At 47.2% G+C, this 21,671-nt stretch overlaps 1 long non-coding RNA gene across 1 annotated transcript; it reads left to right on the top strand.

Moving 5' to 3' along the window:
* The first annotated feature begins 212 nt into the window (after nt 1–212).
* On the top strand, nt 213–18,448 carry LOC122370191. The gene is made up of 3 exons (XR_006254535.1): nt 213–401; nt 10,470–10,540; nt 18,306–18,448. It is a non-coding gene; the product is annotated as an uncharacterized LOC122370191 (long non-coding RNA).
* Nucleotides 18,449–21,671: the final 3,223 nt, after the last annotated feature.

The raw sequence follows: 21,671 nt of genomic DNA, 5'->3' as shown, positions 1-21,671 counted from the left end.
TTAACACTGTTTACCACCATTAGCTTCGTGGAGCCGCCATTTCTGCGTCAGCTCCGATTGGAACGGCTCGCCGTCCGGTCGTCCCGGCCCTCTTTGAGTGACCGGTAAACCTGCGTCTCTAATTGGTCGCCCTCACGGGGCTCCTGCGGGGGAGGGGAGGGGCCGAGGGGTGACCTTCTGACCCGGCCGTCGACGGCCAGACCGGGGCCGCCAGTCGCGCGCGGGCCGTCGGCGAGGAAGGTTGTGTCGCGTCGACGGGCGGAGCGTAGAGATTCTGGCGGAGAAGGGATAGGGACTTTTTAGTGACCGTCGACTGGGCGTTGTGGTTTCACGGAGGGCACTGAAGGCAGGCGTGGGAGGAAGACAAAGTGAAGAACTCGTAGCAGAAAGACGAGTGAACGGTAAGTCCTGTTTAGCTGTGTGTGGTAGGAATGTATCACAACATGAGCCATGACGATGAAATGATTTTCGGTTGCATTCGTCATTCGAGTGCTAATTTCACCACGCTAAGGTAGACGCATGCTTGGCTTGAACTGTGTATTTTACGTGATATATAACCGAGACGACGCTCCTTCTCAGGGTGACACATATCCAACTACCTTCCACGAGTCATTAGCGTAATGCACGCTGAGACTCTCCTGTTGCCGCGTGTAATTTGAAAGGAAGAGATCTTATTTGAATAGAAACCTCCTTGCATGAATGCCTGTGCGGTTGAAATGGGTATTCTGGGACTTGGTTGAGTATTGTGTGCGCTTTTGCCATGTTATATGTAGTAGGAGCCATGCGGGAATTCTGAGCTGAGATTGTTGGTGTTTGGTATCGCTTTCTTTGTTGTTTTTTCTCTTCTTCTTCTTCGCCATATGAGACTCTTCTCAGACATGTGCATTTTGCATTGCGCAGTATAATTACTATATACGGTTTAATTGCGAAGTAATAAACGTGCCTTCAACAAATGCGAAACACGCCATAAACCTTTCCAAAAGTAATCTTTTTCTACATATGCGCACATGCATATGTAAATATCCAAGTAAGGAGGTTACTGATATTATTCACATTCAACTTCATAACCTGAAGCCACTTCCCCATATAAGGTGCACGCTGCCCAGGCGCCAGAGCCCAGAAGGCGACAAGAATCCAGGCCGATCCAGAACATTGCCCTGAATACACGGAGCGTCTCGATATGGGCCGTTCTTCCTGCGCCACGCTTATATTGTTTATGTAATGGTTGCAGTCAATCGACGTTGTAGTGTTTATTTGCGAGGGAAATGAGCTTCCTGCGTAGCATAAACAATAACAGTCGACAATGACAGAAGATTGATCGCTTCTTTTCACAAAATCTAGGACATTGCTAAAAGAAAACATACTCATCTTAGATGAAAGCCTTGCTTCCTATTGCTAGTGATTGAAATCAGCATGAACTTTTGCTAGTGTTCATGTGGTAATATTGTTTGTCAACATATTGCCAACATTTTTCTCAGATGACATGGGACGATGTCATTTGCATTTATCAATTAATGTTCGGCAAACTGTATGGCAAGATTGAGTAAAGACATTACCTGGCCATCCTGACCATGCTGCCATTCACCTCGGACGGCACGTAGCAGGTAGCGCCGATGGAGGCGATGTTGTACAACATGGGTCCCAGGCAGGATCCCTGGAAGATCCCGATGTTTATGGAGAGCAGTGTCAATCTCTTTCCTCCTGGCACCTGATCACACTGCCGGTGGCCGGTAACATACGCTACGTTTTTTTTTTTTAGTACCTACTTATTATTTTCGGTCTCCATTAACCACCTCAACTACGCAAATTAAAATGCACAATAGTAACAAACGTTTAGGAGAGGATGCGTCGGCATATTCTCTATTTCGGCTATAGGTATTTTGGATCAAGCAATAGCCTGGCATTGTGCAATATAGGTTCGTGCTCGTGTAGTTACTTGTACACCAATCACCATCCATTGTTAATGCTTAAGCATATTAACAGGGTTGTGCTCGACTCAAAAAAATTGCCGACTCGACTCATCATTCAACTTCAGAAAGCCCTGACTCAACTCTGACTCAAACAAGGAGCTGATTTTTTTCCCTCGACTCGACTCATGACTCAAGCGGCTCAATGAAAATATGAGTCGACTCAAACTTGACTCAAATTTTTTGTTGAGTCAAGTGAGTTGACTCAAAATTGACTCAGATAAAAAAGTTGTTGAGCGGGGGCGGGGGTGAAAAAAAAAATCCGGCAGCAGGGCCAGGGCGAAGTTGTTAAGCGGGGGAAGGGGATGAAAAGCTTGTTTCTAGAAAGTTGAGTCAGCTGACTCATGTTCCTAAATGTTTGACTCAACTCAATGTCAAAAGTTATTTTACTGACTCAACTCTGACTCAACTCAACGCCTTAATACTTTTGTCCGACTCAACTCTGACTCAACTCAACAGCTCAACATTTTATCCGACTCGACTCAAATCTGACTCATTTGAGTCAGAGTTGAGTCAAATTTCTGACTCGACTCATGAGTCAAGCACAACCCTGCATATTAATCCTCTTGATATTTTCTAGTTGTACTCTAGTTTATATTTTCGATTTATCCTCACAATTTTCATTTGTCAAATGCCATGCCCCATTGAGTCTTGCTGAATATCAGCAGATATGTATCACAAATCTCATTTAAAGTGAACGTGACTGTAACTCTCCGGTAATGACAGGAAACCAAACGCACTACTCTCCATTCCCCCGGGCTAGTCTGCTGCGCAGATCGCGCTTTAAAGCCCGGAGGATGAGTTTCAGTGCCCAGTTTGTGGCTGCCCCCATAGTAATGGCCCCATTTAGTTCAATCGCTCCCCAGAGATGGCGCTGTCGACACGCTTACCCCCGGTTTATCTCTCCGGCTCTACTGCATGCGCATTTGAGTTTTATTTCAGAACCCTCGCGAGGGTGTGCTGCGAATTCCAGCTGTATAAATTGTAGCCATAGACATGCCTTTTAACGGAACGCAGTATATTTTATCGGCAGTCGATGACCGTGAAAAGAATGTCAGAGAGCAGTATGTACATGTTATGTTTCCGTGATATATTTTAGAATGGTTCGTCACAAATTATGAGAAGATATTATGGAAAATTTCGTGACCAAATATTTCCTATTTGTGCTCTCCATCGGCACTCGGTACCACCCTTTTATTTTCGTGGTCAGTTCCCACATTTTCGTCGTCAATTCACGCACTCTGCCGGCCGCAAATCTGTCAATCTGTCTCGGCCGTCAGCCTGCCAAGTTAGGTCGGCTGTCGGCGCTCGTGACTGTTCCAGCACTGGCTCGCCGCGCCGGGCGCGATAAATGTCGTCAGTTTGTACGAACGGTGACAGAGAGAACGTGAGTGATGACCGCAGCTCTGCGTGGAGCGTGCCGCCGCGCTGGCCGCGTCCGTCTGTTATCGATGGTGGGGGAGGTCGGTGGGCGGACGCAGCGGTGTGATATTTGACCGAGAAATATGGTGGCGATTGACCATGGTGGTCATGAGTTCGGTCAAAAATAGAGAATCGTAGATATTACTTTGTAGGAGATTCTGATGGTAATAGCCGTCTTCACGACGGCCATCTGGTACTCACTTGGTGCACATCTGGTACAGATTAGGTGCATATTTGGTCAAATCAGGTTCAGTGTGTCTCTTAGCAGCTATCAGCTAGGGTTGCACTAATTGCTTACATGCCTGCTTTGTCATGTTATCAGAGAGCATCATCGATTAAAACACTGAAATTAATTCATAAAATTAAGATATTTGCTGTAAAAGAAATTAGGTGTAGATTTGGTCAAATCAGGTGCATTCGCCGGATAGCCCGTCGTCAAAACGGCTACTGTGGTGTCTGGCCATCATCTTGCTTCTTACCACTCCTGTACTCGTATATGGATGCAATTGAGTTACACTCACAACCGTGATTACCATATTCCTTTTCTGATAGACTAATGATATGAGAGATATGATACCGCTCAGAATGACACTAGACTGATGATTCCTCCTATGCCCGCGACGCGTGCCAGCCACGCCGATTACACCCGGCTCAATACGGCCACCGGAGTGGACTGGAGGCGGCCGGTGCGTTTTTCAAATGGACCATTCGTCGCACAGTCAGCCGTAAAACTAAGTGGCCCGGCGCGGTAGGGGGCGGGCCGGTGAAGAGGCACGCAGACGGTAACGGACTGGGCAGAACGCCGACACACAGCTACATACAACCAGCTCACGGCCATTGGTTCACTGCCAAACGGACCCAGGGCCAGTGAGGCATGTCCCGCAACCCACAGTGAGAGTATGTACGGCGACTGCTAGTGGCCCATAGACAGCGACTCAGTTCCATGGATCACGGTCAATGGCTCGCGCTTATGGCTCATGGCCACTTGCTTATGACTTAGAATTCTAATTCGTGGCCAAGGGTGCACGGATTACTGTCCGTATCTTACAATGCGCTGGTTGGTCAGTCAAAACAACGCCAGGACACTGAAAACTTTTTTACCATTTCCTGAAGGGTAAACCCGCCATAGCATGGTAGCTTGACACACAGACGTTTTTTACCACCTTCCAGATGGTAAATTTTACTCTTTCATGAAGAGTAAACTCGCCAGGGAGGGGTAACATGACACACAGACGTTTTTTACCATCTTCTGAATGGTAAACTCTTTTGATTTACTCTTGTCTAGAGTGTAACATTTTTTGGGTTACACTCTTTGAAAGGGTAAATCTTTAACGGAACCCTTTTTTAGGGAGTAACGCATCATCTACTCTGTGCTTTACCCTCCTACAGAGAATATATTCTTATGGCCTACCCTTTGTCACATGGTAATGTTTACTCTTTCCTTTAGTGTAAACCCCCCAGAGGATGGTAACAGACCCACAGACGCTTCTTTCAGAAGCTTCACGAAGCTTCTGTTAACCGGAGCTCACCAACTAAAAAAAAAAATGTTTCAAGAGCAACAATGTAGCTATATTTGGCTTCCGTACAAACAATACGAGGGGCACACCAACCATGAACATTGTGAGACTCTTCACTTATTCATACAAATTTATACAAAGCGTTCAGCAATGCACAAGCGGTAAATAAACACCACGATACAACTTGAATGCAATTTGAATATGAATACAAGACATTCAGCGCCCTCATATTGGATTAGGCAGAGCGCACAATATTTGAAGTGAGCGACGGCGTTCCTGGGTGGTCGCCCGTCTGCGTGAGATAATGAGACTGGATCACTACAGTGCAAGGCTTTTTCAAAGTCACCAACAAAATGCATAAACTTGTAGCATCACAACAAAATTAATGTACGTACTCACAACACTAGGCCACGTGGCCGTGCACGGGGTCCTGTTAACCAGGTCAAATTAGCACCACTCAACGGCACGCAATGCTCTAGCACATCGGTACTTACAATAAAATGTCCACAGAGGCTCTATAGGCGATGAACAACACACAAGCACAATCACCAACGGCCACGCCGCGCGGCACCGACACTGCTCACATCCGCTCTCGGAGACCAACGGCCGAAAACTGACAGATGCGCGCGGCTTGCGCGCGGCCTTCAAACCGCAAACGGCCGATCTCGTTTCTGATTGGCTGATTGTTTCCATTTCAAATATCATCTTCACGAGGGTAAACAAGATCCACGCATGAAACGACTATCTGTACCCGAGTCACGATACCCAGGAGGAAAGAGTTTTCGTGATGTTCTGGATCGCGAGAGTAATAATGATATTTACATGGTAATAATACCTACACTTCGCTGGCGAATAAGTTCATATTAACCACGTACCGTTACTATGCACATAATGGTAGCAGCGAGTTACCCTTTCAATATACTATTATCTTGCGGGTTTGATGAAAATGAACTCTCCAGGAGGTAGTAAAAAAGTTTTGAGTGCAGGGATTTGCTTGCCAATAGCAGGAGCCTTTGAAATAGGCAGGTCAAGGTCCAAGGATTTGTTCCTAGAGGTCAAGGATTTCAAGGATTGTACATCGTTGGTCAAGGATTTGTTTCCTTTATACATTGTGTTTACTGTTTGCTACTATTTTGCCGCACCAACTAGTTTTCTCTTTCATTAAGTATTAACGTTGACTTGCATTTTAACATTTTCTTCTGACCCAGTCTTTCTTATAAGCATTTATGACTGACGACTCTGGTAGATGCTTGCATACTCCTGATCCGTTTAATATAAGATTTGCTCCTAGGTAATGGTCAATGAACTGTGGTAATGGTCCTCACATCCATGCTCGAACAGCCCTCCAGTTGAAGATTGATATCTTCTATTCACAGCTCACGGATTAGGGCTAACATTTGACAACTCAATGCCCAAGGCTCACTGCAAATGGCTCGCCAGTCACAGGTGATTTGGGTTCACTACCATTGTTGTTAGGCAGGCACTCGTGTGAAATAAGAAGCAATAAAGGGTGGACGAGGAATGGTGGCCAGTGGACGGTCGACGATTGAAGTGACTGAAATTCTAACAAAATTTATTTAATGCAGCCCATTTACAATGATAACTCATCTCAAGGTAGCTGAGTTGCATTGACGTGAAGACCCCCAACTGCTTTGATTAGTTCTGTGGCAAGTGTAAGAGTGGTCCAAATTGGATTAGGAGCACGCGCGAAGGCGGCTATCGCGAAGTGGATGGTCACGGGTGTGTGTTGAACATGCATACCGTTGGGCTGGTCGATTCGTTTATTACGTCGTGCGGAGGCAGCCGTGGAGTGGTAAGCCACATGGCAATGTGGCCAAGTGGGTCCATGCCTGTAATCATATTTCTTGCAGCGCAATCAATGTTGAAACGCAGAGTACAGCACAGCTGCGGCGATGCATTTAACAATTGAGCAAAAGCATTGGTATTAGCAGCTCTGTCGCAGGGCTCGGCCGTACATACTGTCAAAGTAGTGCGTGTAGCTAATAATCGCGATGTTTATACCGGCTGTAAACTGTCAGCGTTTGAGTGCCCTGATGTCATTTGAACTCACATCGCATGTGATTTCTATAACCCGGGTGAAATTAGCTGATTCATATGCATATAAGCATGCATGTAATGAATGCGTCCTACTGCAAGAGTTGAGTTTGACATAACTCAAAGCAAATTCAGGTACCCATATGTTACGCAAAAAAACTATATAAGATAAGACCCTATTCACAAAAACAACCGCAGGTCACTTCCCGTTTCATAATGAAAAGCGCCAGACGCACTTGATCAATTTTCGGTGCGAAGGCTTGTGAGCACATAAGCCTTACAGCAAAACCTTTTTAATTCTCTTTTGACTCCATCACCATTCAGGACTGCCGTCATCAGGTAATGTATTTGCCCGGTGGCAGACTCTCTGGCGCTCAAAGGCGCGGCACAAAACCGTCACAGCCGCTCCTAAGTGGGTCGGTCCGCATCGCTAGATCGGTCAGCGCGCCGGCGGCAGCGGCGAACGCCGGTCTCTCGGCGGCGCTGTTTTGCGCCGGCCACCGAGCGGCCAATCTATTTCTGAGTGTGTCGCTCCGGCCAGAGAAGGTAATGGTCGCTGGTCTGTCCGGCCGCGCCGCTCGGGGGACAACAGCCCACGCTGCGGGTGTGGCTGCAGACGCAGACGGCACCCGGATTCGTATCTATAGAGATGGGGAAATGGGGGCTTAGGTGGGGCAGAGAGGGAAAGAGGGAGGAGGGAGGTGCGGTATCGCCACGCAGAGGAAAGGAGCTGCACGATGATGTGATCAGGAGGTGCGACTGCATGGGGTGTCGCAGTCAGGCAAATAGGTGACAGTGTCGATCATTGAGAGATACACTGCGCAATTTAATAAAGCTAAAGTTTGAAATGGTTCATATATTCCATACTTGCAAAGCTCAGGACGAGTTGAAACGGCTGTTGTGTTTTCTCTTGGGTCATCGAGATCCAGCAAAACAAATGACCGGGGTATATCAATCTAGTGGTGTCCCATCTGGGACGATGGCTGTGCAGCTGTGGCCCCGGCCGCTGCCGGGGGGATGGCTGTCTGGAAACTGTCCGGCCAGAAATCCCCATCAGGCAGCTGTGATCAGAATCTTACCTTATTGTTTCGTGAAGCGAGCACTATTGAATATCCAGCATGAAGTTTTTCAACTCAAAGCTGTTGACACTTGACAGTGATATGAATTATTCAGTGTCTCTACTACAAACAATTATAGCTTGAACGGCCATCACAGCTACACTTCTCACATGCCAACTTGAATGATTTTTTACTCTTATTGCTTCCTTTTGCGCAATGCTACGGTATGTTCAGAAATTGATGATCATGTGTTGAACGGCCAGACGTTTATCTACAGCAAGCATAGACATTGGCGCCTTATTTTATCTCAGTCAGTTAACCCTATTCCTGGCGGGCTCCGCCGGGACAAGAAACTGGCGGGGGGGGGGCCGATTCGGCCCCCCCCCTGAGATCTCGAGAACGAAGCAAGATAGCGACAAGCGGTAAACGGCATCGGATACGCACGGCCAAGATCTACAATTTTTACTAAGGTCATTTTCAGGTCAGGTCAAAGATGACGTCACAGGGGTCGAAAAAGTCAAAATGGCGGCACTAGATATGGAGAGAGTTTTTCTCGAATAACTTTCGAATTAGTCAAGATAGGAACAAACTAAGGGCATCATCGTGATCCTCTCGTCAATCCGCATCGAATGATATATATGTTGACCTCGAAAGGTCAAGGTCAAAGGTTGACCTCAGGTCACGTGACCTCGAGGTCATCATGTATATCATTCGATGCGTCTTGACGAGCTGAACACAATGAGACCATCCACGCGTCTGTATCTTGTTCCTGTACGGAGTTATTGGCCAAAAACCTTTGGTGACCTTTGATGACGTCACATGACCTCACAGCTGCCCAACAGCAAAACAGACCTCAAGGTAGTAAAGGTTGATCGTATATGAAGTCATGTATGGTATATGGGGCCATTCCGACCCGTTTTAGTGGTAAAAACAGGGAGTTGATTTTTCCCCCATTGACTTATAATGGGGAGGTCGCGAAATTGACCTGACCTTAGGTCACCGATATCAAAATTCCGAGATATACAAATTGCACATACTGGTACCCTAACTTAACCCTGAAGAGAAGAAATTGATCGGTCAAAAACTCTAGCTCTGGCGTGATTGCAAACTTTTCTGAGGTAGCGTCACCAAACCGCCTCTGGTGACCTGACCTGAGGTCAGATCAACTCAAAATTTTCAGACATGTTGCGTAGAAGCCTTTTAGGAAAATTCAGAAAATTTGAGCTTCCTAGCTCAACGCGTTTGGGAGATATAACCAAAAAACCTCAGGGGGGGGGCTCCTGAGGCCCCCCCCCCCGCCAGGAATAGGGTTAATCGGTCAAAGTGGTGATAATGTCCATCTTCCAATCATTTCCACCGCCCCAGCTTCCCCGTGTGAGGTGACCTGCAGCACCGCGCCAGGACCATGGGCCGTCAAACTCGACCAGAAATGACCCGTGCCGACCCACGGACGCTTCCACGATTTCCTCCAGGGCTTCGATAGGCCGCCATCCCGATCAATGTCCTAACTTTCTGTCCCCAGGGCACCCCAGTCCGACTTGAGATCCAGAGAGGAACTCCCAAACGGACCCTACCGACCGGTGCGCCGCCACTGGCACCCAAACAGGACACTAGATAATTGGTTGTGTCTATTTGAAACAAGGGCTTAGTGCAGCTAAGACGTTCATTTCGGCACCGTAATCCTCTGCGTTGGTCGGGTGCCAGACAGGGGCTCTCAGCTCCCTGCTGGTGAGCGACTCTTCTCGGCTCCCAGATTAGCGACCTCCAAACAGCTTCAGACCGAATAATTTTCTAAATCGCCCAAACTTTCTGGTCCGCTGCCAGCGGGTGAGATAAATTCCGACGCAGCCCTTTCGTTAGCCAGACTCGTCGTCACACTTTCATGGTCGATTGACGACTCCTCACTCTCAGGGTCACTGGGGAGTAACATCACATGGCGCGTTTTACATTTGGTGAACGCCGAGCCCGACGATCCCCTCAGCGACCCGCATAAAACGCTGCGGCCGGCGACTGCTGCGGCCCACCGGGGCGGCCGGTGCATATTCGGAACCGGAGCGATGGTAGCAAGAGGTCGGCTTTACTGCCGACCGCCGGCTCGTAATTCGTGATATAGTCGTCGACGCCGAGTTAATGGCCCAACTGGCGACGACGGCGCCGGCTTCGGGTCGGCCCGATTGACGGCCCCGCCCCGGGACCAGGTGCACGCGGTGGCACGTGCAGGGGTGTCACACGGGTACAGTCGACGTGCACTGGTCCCACCGCCGCCAACAGGACTCAGCCCGGAACTCTTATCAGCTTGCAGAAACAATGACCCGTTCTAAACGATTACAACCTACTTCACGTATGAAGACCATTTTTGGTCTGTTCTTTGAGCCTGGCAAATTCACCCAAAGTTTGTTCAATCAGCAAAGATATGCCAAAATGTTCACCAGAGTCCATTTTTCTTGCAGGGTTACAATGAGCTGGCTGCTGACTGTCTGCTTGTCTGCCTCACTCTTCATGGCCGGTGACAGTGAACTCGGTAAGAGTGCCATTTTAATCTTATTTATACCTCCTGTGATGTGATGGATGTTTTGAATATGAAAACACAATGCTCCAGTTTTGTGTTTGAAACAAGCGACGTTGTTGAATATGTGATCAATACTTGACTTGCATATAAGCTAAGAGCTTTGTTGCTAATGGCTTTACAATTTATTACAGTTTACGATAAGCTTTGACTGCACTGTGTAATGTACTTGCCGTGACTCAGCATAATGAACAGCACTTACTATTTAAAGGTGATACACAACCCTATGTATCACAAGACGCTGGGAGGTGTTCTAGGACTGCACATCACAGCAAATAATGTGTTCGCTGTTTACTGGCGCGTTTAATGCCTCAATCCGAATTCTCTGTAGCGTGAACGTTTCGAATGCGCTTCTGCCACTTCACTGGTTGGTTCGGGTAGAGTCCCGAAACGCCAGAGGACACAGCACTTGTAACGTGCATAGCTCCCACGGCTGTTATTGGTGAGCTGTGGCGCCGAGGAATCAGTGAGCTTTATCGCAGCTCGCAGGAGCAGGTTTGGCACTTACGAAATCCCAGTCACCGGACTGCTTTTCGAATGTTGCGCAGTTTTCTTTCACTCAGGTATGTGTGTGTGCAGCAAAGATAAGAAGAAGAGGCGCATTTAGCGTTCTGAGGAGATTTGATGCTACCTTTTCAAACATTGAATCGATGTTAAACTGTTGGTTCCAGAAATGTGTGCATCTTTTTTTGTAGCAACAGTATTTCACACAAGCAATTACTAAGACACCAAATGCATTACACTATCATGAAAATACTCGTTTTTATTTACTTGGGTAAGATGCCCAGAATCACTAACGAGCAAAGGCTTACGATTTGCAGCACATACCTTTGTTAGATATGAATCAATGGCCTACAGAATGCAAGCTTATAGCGTAGAATTATGAAAAGATGGCTCAACATGTCCAACTTTTGCAAGCTCAATGTGGCAGGGGGATAATTCATTGTACGTTTAAGCTGCTCAATTATAGGATGGTTGAGAGGGTCTGAAAGTCTCAAGCGATAACTGTCGTTGTTTGGCATCAACATAACTATATTGTAAGGCCAATGACCACCATTAAATTATAGGTGCACTCTTGCTGGGGAGGGGGGGGGGCGGTTGATCAAACGTTGCAAAGAGGCTCAGGTGCTTGAAAACGTGTCATAATAATATATGTAGATAATTATAGTCGAGAGTCACGAATAAAGCCAAATGTCTAAGTTCAGTCCAGTTTAGTTCGGTATATTTGTTAACCAAGGATAGGAGCAGCAACGAAGAAAAAATCGGGGATTGGCGTAAAAGCAAAATAAGTACACATATACAGGCACGGGTGGAGCTTTTCCAAGGACGTTCGTGGGGCAAAAAGTCGTCAAACCTACAATGCCCGATTGTCAAGTTCAATAAAATGCCACATAGAATCAAGTCCAGTCATTGCAGATAGAGCATTTGGCATTACATAGACATTCAAAAGAACTCCTCGATGCAAAAAAAAGATTGATTTGAAAAGCATCGAAGTTCTGCAAATCAGCCAAAGTTGGTGGGGATAAACACTTATTGGTGGGGCAAAATGGCAAGTTGGTGGGGGCAGCCACCCCACCAACTGTATAGGAAGCTCGGCCTCTGTGTACAGGACATTAATGGATGACGGTACACTTCCAAATGAAATAAAGGCCTATGAGCAATTTTTAGAGAGTGTTTCATCATATACTGTTAATTATGATGGGTGCAATTAGTTCAACGCGATGATGTTCAAGAAATCGATAGCCATTTATTCAGTACATACATGCCAATAGCTCAACAATAGGATACAAAAGACCACATCTTCATTTCATACGAAGCTTTCCTTGACATACTTCCAACCGGTGTCTTTTTGATTTCGTATTACATCTCGTTACATGAAAATGCGACTCCTTTTTCCTCGGAGCAGCCTTCTCACAGCTCACTCGTATACACGGCGCTAGCTCAGCCGAAAGCTTTTGCGCGGTTACCTGGAGCGTAGGCTGTGCCGGAGTATAGTCGTGTATTGCGGCACAGTCTAACCTCTGAACGACCGTCGCAAACGGAGGCTTCTCGCCACGGCTTACGTGTTGCACACAATGCATATTTTATTTTTCGCGATAAGTATGGAATGCTCATTGCTCAAAGAAGTTATAGTGCTGAAGCCTGAAGGTTAAAAAGGGGAATACTCGTAAGTCAATTGAAAAAATATTCATCATCGCATAAAGTAACAAAGGTGATTCTGATGCTGACCAAAAATCTGATAGCCGCTGCTCAAAATGAATTTAGTCAAACATGACCTCGAGAGGCCGGATTAGCGAGAAAATATAGCTACTTGACTTTCAAGCATCATCTCTATCCAGTATTTACTCTCACGTATCCCTACAGCACCGCCAGAAGCCCCACGACACCCCAGTTGCGTGGGTATAGTGCGGTCGGCTGTCCGATACGGCCCCTCAGCTGCGTGGGTTTTGGCCGGCTGTCCGATACGATCCGCGCCAAGTGCGGCCGGCTGGGCGAGAGCGGCACTGTCAGTAGGCTGTAAAGCCAAACCCCGAGCTGTCACAACTCCACTGCTGCCCCGATAAGCCGGCTGCAACAGCTCGTCTCTCTCATCCGGCGCCGGCCACGTCAGTCAGTCTGGCACGGACCGAGACAAAATCACCCGGCCGTGGCGTCCGTCTCTGACCTGCTCAGAGACCTGCCCCCCTCCCACCCGGAGACAACACCGGCTGGGAGCGCGTGTTATTGAACGCGCCGTTCCATCGGGCCCGGATTGCGGCCGTTTGATTGGTGACCGTGTCGGGAGGCGGCGATAGCGTCCAACGGATCGGCCAGCTGCGACCGCGGCGACCCGTCTCCGGGCCGCGCCGCTATATGGGCCCGCTCCGATATATAGCTGCTAACCGGCAGACATCGGGCGATGACGGAACTGAGCCGGCCGCCTCAGCACTTCGCCAGGGCTGTTAATTTTTATGTAAATCATGGCTTAATACTGAAGTGAAATGGTCTCAGTTATTTTAAATTATGGCGATAAATTATCAGAAATACATGACAGATAATCGCTATTCGACTTGGATGTAGAATAATGCGTTCTTTAATCACTGATCACTTGCATTCTTGCACACAACGCGTCATCACATGAAGAAATTCACCACATCCTCGTTCGGTCAAACCCACCGTCAAAGGCGCCATGAGCAGCTCTATCCCAGTGAGTCGCGGTCGATGGGAGACCATCCATACGTTTCTAGTTCATCAGACCGCGGCCAGTCAAACGAATGACTGTTGCTCGCCGGTCATTCAGCGAATGTCCGCCGCGACTGACTGCATCATCAGCCAAATTTGAGGGACGTGAGCTGACTCTGTAGGCGCGGAGTTAGGTGGAAAGTGGCGGCCATTGGCATGTGACGGTTTTGTGGGTGGCGGTGGAAGGGAAACGTGGATGTATTTTTTAGTGATACTTTTCCATTGCGGTGATGTAATCAAATTAAATTATTTGTGTTTTACACAGTTGACTGATCTAACTGATATGACAGGTCAAGATGTGAATGTCGTAGACGGTGAAGGGCTTACATTGTTATGTAAGTCCATCATCTTTTATTCTCCGTTTCTCTGCTTGGGAAATGTGGGGAATGGAAATGAAATATAAAGAGAAATGGGAAATATCCTATGTTGTAACTTCATTAGTTGGAACTTGGCAGACTTAAGAAGCAAAAACGGGATGCGCACAACGAATGAATTGTGAATCTTTGTAAATACAGAAAAATAAAAACGTTTTGCTGAGCTCGTGTAACTGGCATTCGCCTATGGGCCGCAATAAGTCTATTGCATGCTTAGGTGTCGTTGATTTTGCCATTAATTAGGAAGCGCTTCATTTTGCGGAAAACATGGTTATTAGGCTGCAACGTTGCTGGTTGCATTGATGCTGATCACAATGCACATTTGACAATGTTAGCATTCAAAGCACTCTAGAGAAATAATTAATTCAAATATAGGCAGACCTTTCCTTTAACCCGGCACCGCCTGGGCTATTTCCGTACCCACATCAGCCTGGGGGGGGGGTCGGATCCGACCCCCCCCCCTGTTATCTCGAGAACCAATGGTCGTATCGAGCCCCGCGAGGCGGCGTTCGAAAGGTTTCTACGAGACCTTCCCAAAGCACTCTTAAGATTTTAAGATTGAGGTCAACTTTCGGGTCAAGGTCAGGTCAAAGGTCAAATTCAGGGGTTTTGCATGATTAGGCTTACGGACAGCGGAATCGATAGCTGCTGCTCGAAACTCACCACAAATGACCTCAAAGACCTAGTGAAGGTACCATGTGCGTACAGGGGTCATACTAAGTACGGGTCAAGGTCAGGTCAGGTCACGAAAGGTCACGGTTTTCACTTTCTGCTACATGGGCGTGCGACACATGTTTTATGGCTTATTTTTCACGCCAAATCCGATGGTAATGGTTATATGTGACCCCAAGTCACTGTGCTGGTGATAAGTGTGCATTGAAAGCATAAAAAAAATCGTTTATACCATACATAACTAAACGAGGGCTAAGAAAAAAAGTCAATTTTTCAACTTTTTATTTTTGACATAAAAATGCACTTTTCTAGACGAGCTTTGTCCCAGGAATCTAGTGGTGCCATTTGTTTTCACATGCGATGTTCAGAAGTGCCTCTAATTCGCGAAAATTCTTATGACGTCACCATGCCCTATGCATGTTGGAGCTATTTTTTACAATTTGGGGGTCAAAAATCAAGATAGAAAGTTGAAATTTGGGATATCTAATGTTCTAATAGAGCTCTATAACATATATTCCGGTTTTTTGGAAATTCTCAAAATTTTGGATTTTATTAGCTGTTTTCCAAAAAATATAGTTTTTTTGAAATTTTAGGGGTGAAAAACGCATTTTATGAAAAATCCGAGATAGCCATTTTAAAGAACTCGTTGAGCTGCGTCTTTTCATGTCCTTAATTTGCAATTTGCTTAAAACCTCGATTTTTGGCGATTTTTTAAACATTTACCATTTTTTGACTGAAAACGCCATGTAGTTACATCACTAAAATCGATATATCTCAGAAATTTTTGAAAAATGTTTCTTAAAAATTGCACAGGAGACGTCAAATTGATGGGGGAGAAGGTATGCGAAGTTTCAAGTTGATAGCGCAAGCGGTTCATGAGTTATTCAAGAAAAACGGAGGGGGGGGTCGGATCCGACCCCCCCCAGGCGGTCGCGGGTTAATTAGTAGGCCAAAGCGGTTATAACACCGCAGCTGTGGCTTGGTATAAACAATGTGGGAAGCCAATAACGGTGTTCATTACTTACAGACGCCGCATGATTCTGGCTAGCATAGCTAGGTACCCAACGCCAGAATATTTTACCTGCAGGCATTTTCTCTAGCCCTCGCCCGCACATCCCATTTTCCCATCCTAGAACGCACATGGGGGGGGGGGGTGGTTGCCACCCCCCCCCCCCGCGCCATTTCGTTCCTGTTGGAGATAGAGCTTAGCGGTAAAGACCAAAAAGATTCTTTGGGAAGAGACGAATCCAATGATACCCAGTTTTACCTTCTCAGGTCAGTCATTGACCTTCCAGGTCAGGTCAAACTAAAAAATGTTGCTGTTTTGGGTCACCGTTGGATATCAAGTGCGCTGTTTATCATATACCGATGACGATGCCGTTTTCTGGTGCCAAGCCAGCTAGAACCTCTTTGTCACACTACCCGACCAGGTTTTTGCTGCTGAGGTCATTTCAGGTCAAGCTAGGTCAAGGTCAATTATATGTGTTTGTTTGTCTGTGTGTGTCTGTGTGTATACTGATGTGTACACCGATTGTTTATGTGTCCATATTACATGAAATCATGATCTGAGAAGCTTTTACCAAAAATGCAGTCAAAAAACTTCACAAAAAGTAAATTCCGCTTGCCTAAAACGCAATTATCTTAGATGACCTAGGTTGACCTTGACCTTGACCTTGACATCTGTACATCGTCGAACAACATGTTCCATGATAGGTGGGAGGTAAGACTGGCCAAAAAGGCCGAAATCAAGGCGTCAAAAGCTCACAAGGCCCATAGCCAACGCAAGATGTTGAGAATTGACCATTTGGGTCATGACATGACCTCAAAAACAAGGTCATATCTCCGAAACCACAAACCACAGAAACTTGACATTTTCAGTGGAGATCAAGAAAGGATAGAGGAGCAGCTATACAAAAAATCAGCCTTCTAGCTCTAAAAATGTTGAGTGCAGAGCAGAAAGACTACCTGGGGGGGGGTGGCAACCCCCCCCCCCATGTGCGGGCGAGGGCTAGTCAGCCAAAAGCTGCTCGGTAAAAGTTTCACAAAAACTGCCTAAATTCGCCCGTCTCCGAGTCTGACCCAACGAGTCGAGCGGAGTGTTCCGATTGGCCCCCGGCTGACAAGACAGCTCTGTGACCAACCTGTTTACATTGGCGGAGACACCGCCGATCGTGTCAACACACCACCGTCTCCTCACTTATCGCTGTTTTTCCTCCTCGATACCGCCATTCTCCGGTGAGACCGTGCAGAGTGGCGTGCCCTTCTATCGACTTTCGGCCGTCCCCGGGGCGGTCATTATTAGTGGAGCGAGCCGTCGGGCCCAGGGGAAGGGTAGTTCAGCTGCATGGCGGCGGCGCGTGTGTGAAACGAGACGGAAACGGCGCGGTGGCGGCGGGCGGCGCGGGAAGGGAGGGGTGGCGGGGCCAGTAGTGGAGGGCAATCTAGCGAAAGGGTGCCATCGCTCTATCAACGACGTCCACACTCGCCGCCGGTTATGGAGGCGGACGCTGATGGGATACGGGAGGCGCGGCTCGATCGGTGGGACGGGCTTATGTGTCGTCCACCGCCCACCGTCTTTTATCTGCTGCACACTGTCCACCAGTTCATCCTCATCTTTGTATTGTCTTATTTATTTCGTTTCTCCCTATCTCTCGATCGTTTCATTCTTTGGGCTGTCGCTCCTCGTGTTCCTGGCTAGCTCGGTAACTACGCTGCTCTCTCTCTCTCTCTCTCTCTCTCTCTCTCTCTCTCTCCTCTCTCTCTCTCTCTCTCTCTCTCTCTCTCTCTCTCTCTCTCTCTCTCTCTCTCTCTCTCTCTCTCTCTCTCTCTCTCTTTCTATTTATCTCTCTTCTTTTACTCCCTCTCCTCCCGTTCCGGGCTGTTTGTTCCCACTCGGTCACTCTTTATGTGCGTTACTTAGACGCAGTTGATACCTTATTCATGAGCTGAGTAGTTTACGCCTCTGTGAGTCAGACCCCGTCAGCAGAATCAGCGTCCCGGCCGCGCTCAGCAAAGTCCCAGCGGCTCGGACGGAAAATGACACGAAATCTGGATAATTTGTGACACTGTCTCAGCACCATTATTGCGGCTCGGAGGCTGATGAGCGAAAAATGGCCACTAACGGGCGACTCGACACGCCAAAGACCACCGAAATGAAGCGGGATAAGGTTTTTGCTGAGGATTGTGAAAGTACGCAGTGAAAAGCTTACGCTTGGATAAAGCCAGCGGGAAGAGCTGGATGGAAGGAAACGAACGTGTTTGGTGGTAAAACAAGACACGCAGATTTTTGAAACAGCAGCGTAAAAAGGTTACGGATATTGTGTGCAACACGAATTTTAAATATTTTACATCATTGTGTGCCGGGTGCCCTGCTAAGAAGAGAAATTGAATGTTACCCTTCTGACCCAGGCCGCTGTCTCAGCCTATCCACCCTCTCTCTCCGTGTGTTCCAGGTCATTCTCACGGGTACGGGGTGTACCACCACCACGCGCACTACTCGTACGAGCCGATACCGGGCGGCAACAACTACAACACCACCGTGCTGGAGGGCGACGAGGCGGTGCTCAGGTGTCGGCTGAAGGAGCCCGCCGGCAGGAAGGTGAGACCATCCGACCGGGAGAATGATAGTTAAAGTCAAAGTCAAAGTTTGAGGACAGTAATTTCCCCATACTCAATGCACGTAATAGCCACTAGTTACATGTTGCGGATGTGTCTCTCGATATAAAGTAAATAAAAGTAAGGTATATACTTATGTCGCAATGGTACAGTCAATGCCATAAGCACCGGTATGAGTCCTATCTTTATATTTTCATACCTACCAGTGATTAAACTAAATAGTAATGTAATGCAAATGCATGCAATGATTAATACCAAGGCACATAAATGGAGAGTCTCCGCTGAATCAAGCTGCATCACGATAGCTAGGTTTGATGCACTTAATGGTACTTTAATTAGAATCAGGCAGCCATGCCGCAGGACGTCACTTACATCAGAATGAATTTAAGTAGCATGCGCAACTTTTGCAGAGTTGTGTACAGCAAAGCCGCATGAGGCGGCTGGAAACCATCAAATTTTCAGCGTCTGAATCTTACATGAGTATTGATCGGGATTAAAAATATGGACGCTTACTGTTTCGAATTTCGATAGTGTGATTTCCAGCATCAATCAATAAATGCCAACCTCATCACTCAAATGGTCAACAGTACTTTACACCTCCCACAAAACCGCGATCGTCCTGTTGATTTCAAAGTTGCAGCGAGACACAGCAAACTATCAGACCACAGCGCAATGAAAGCTTGACGACAGCGACGTTCAATTTATTCATTGGAAAGCCGCTGCACAATTTACTGTAGCGGTACACCAATATCATTTGGTTGCCGCGACCTCCGTGTGCCGAATGGCCTCCCTAGGGGAAGGCGACTTCCGGACGTTCGATTGCACGAAGTACACGAGTCCAATCCAGGGCTTCAGGAATCCAGGAAAGATACGTTTGCGCATCACGGAATTCCGAAATGCCGGAAGCTCTGCACTCCGGTCGTCTGTCCGCTGGTTATACCGGAGTGTTGCGCAGCACGACACCCAGGAGTGATGCACGCTCTGCCCCTCTGACCGTCAATGTTCCGGTCAGTGGGTGCTGCCGGAACAGTGACCGCGGGCCGGCCGGGGCCGTCACCGACCGATTTACCGACCAATCTGACGCCACCATAGCCGGCGCCCCTAGCTCCGCCGCCGGCCCGCTGGTGGCTGCCGGTGCCGGCCCTAACGCCGTGTCATTGGATGCCAAACGACTTCTAAATGTCCTAATCCTACAGCTGGGTATGGATGACCCTCGCGGGTGAGCGAACCCTATTGGAATGCCCACCACGGGGTCAATGGCTTTGTTATATGTGTGCCAGATAAAGCTTACGTTTGCGACTATCCAGGAAACATAGGCATTTGAAATATTTAGAGCTCAGATAGGTCAGGGTAACCGCTCATGATAGCTGATGCTGATCGAAGCCAGAGGCTACAAGAGGCACTGATCAAAACTCATGTCAATCATTTTAGTCAAAGTTCGCTGTTATTGTGATGAATACGACTCTTAAAGAACAGCCTAACATGGCCAACACATTGTGGCTTAGTTCAAAAGGGATGGAAGGTCATTAGGATTGAGCTGAATGCCAACAGCAATTCTGAATGTGTTTCAGCTAAACTGCATGAAGTGGTATTCATTGCTTGAATAATGAACAATATCACGAACTGAGAGTCTCAGGTAGCTAGAAAACGCGATATTTTGATGGAAATGATTGCGGCGGACTTCTATATGCACAAATTATTACATCCCGTCAGGTATGGAGAATAATTGCACGTTAGTTGTTGATAAACTTTACAATTATATCTTTAAAAAAAAAAAAATTATTGCTGTTTTAATTCGTATTGCTATGCTAGGGTGGAGATGTCTATAGCAGGGCCAAGCGTTAGCACGACGACCTCACCGCAACCTGCAACAGTCAAAGTTTACATTACCCAAGTCCCGACATTACCCGTTCCACACCACGGTATGAAATTTGTCTGACAGTTTAATAAGAGCCGAGTGGGCTGTGACACGTTCATCTCAGCTTAGTGCGCTCCCCTTAATTTGCGTGGCAAGTTTAAAACCATCCTAAAAACGGAATCACTTGCATCTCATTAACATTCACGGGCTCTAGAAGATTTTAACGATTCGTTTAACGCTGTGGTCTTAATAAAATACCTACAATAGAAAAGCATGTTAAGTTTAAAGTTATATTTTCTCATCTTCAGTAACGACTGTGTGGCAATAAAACACAGAAAGATGGCTTTCTGCGTTTCGAAAGGCGACGTCTTATGTCAACATCACCCGGCAAGTCGTCCAAACATTCATCTCGTCACTTCTCCAAACAGCGGCCATATTGACGCACCGGTGATTATTCTGGCGCACCTGTGGATAAAACGCGACGCCATCAAAGTCAGCGAAGTGGTGTGTCCAACATCAAATGAAACGAGTTTGTGGCGAGTCACCTCAGTCTGCAGTCAGTCGTCACTGGTTCTGTTGACTGTGAGTGTTGACTGTTCTGTTGACTGTGGCCTCACACCTTATTACATGCTCTCCGCCGGGAGCTGTGCATTGTGTACCCTCTGGTGACCTGACCTTTCCAGATCAGCTGCGACACACAGGCCGCGGGCCGCTGAGGTCACCGAATAGCATACCACTGCAGTGTGACCGCGGCAGCGAGCCCGGCTGACCACAATAACCTCGACCCAGAGCCTATAGCAACACATAATGGGCTAATGTAATTCATTAGCACAGGAGTATTACGGTGCCGGCTGCAATCATCCGAATTGGCTGGGACACAGAGATAAAGCGAGAGAGAAGAGAGAGAGAGCAAGAGAGGAGAGAGCAAGAGAAGATAGAGAGATAGAGAGAGAGAGAGATAGAGAGAGAGAGAGAGAGAGAAAGAAAGAAAAAGAGAAAGGAAAAAGAGAGAGAGAGAGGGAAGGGAGAGGAAGAGTGGAAAAACAGATGATGATAGAAAATGGGAGAGAGGGAAGAGGGAAGCGAATAGAGATAGAGAAGGAGATAGAGAGAGAGAGAGAGAGAGAGAGAGAGAGAGAGGGAGAAGAGAGAGGAGATAGAGAGAGAGAAGAGAGAGAGAGAGGAGAGAAGAGATAGAGAGAGAGAGATAGAGAGAGAGAGAAGGGAGGAATCCCTATATTCTTTGAAAATCATTCATTATCTGTTTGTGCTTCGGGCTTTGCTTCATGCCTAGCAGTTTTATAAGAGGTTAAGCCCTTATATTCTTTGAAACTCATTATTCTGT

Source organism: Amphibalanus amphitrite, unplaced genomic scaffold, assembly GCF_019059575.1.
Source record: "Amphibalanus amphitrite isolate SeventyFive unplaced genomic scaffold, NRLGWU_Aamphi_draft 001107F_arrow, whole genome shotgun sequence".
Taxonomy (NCBI): Eukaryota; Metazoa; Arthropoda; class Thecostraca; order Balanomorpha; family Balanidae; genus Amphibalanus; species Amphibalanus amphitrite.
This window is presented reverse-complemented; position numbering and strand designations above follow the sequence as displayed.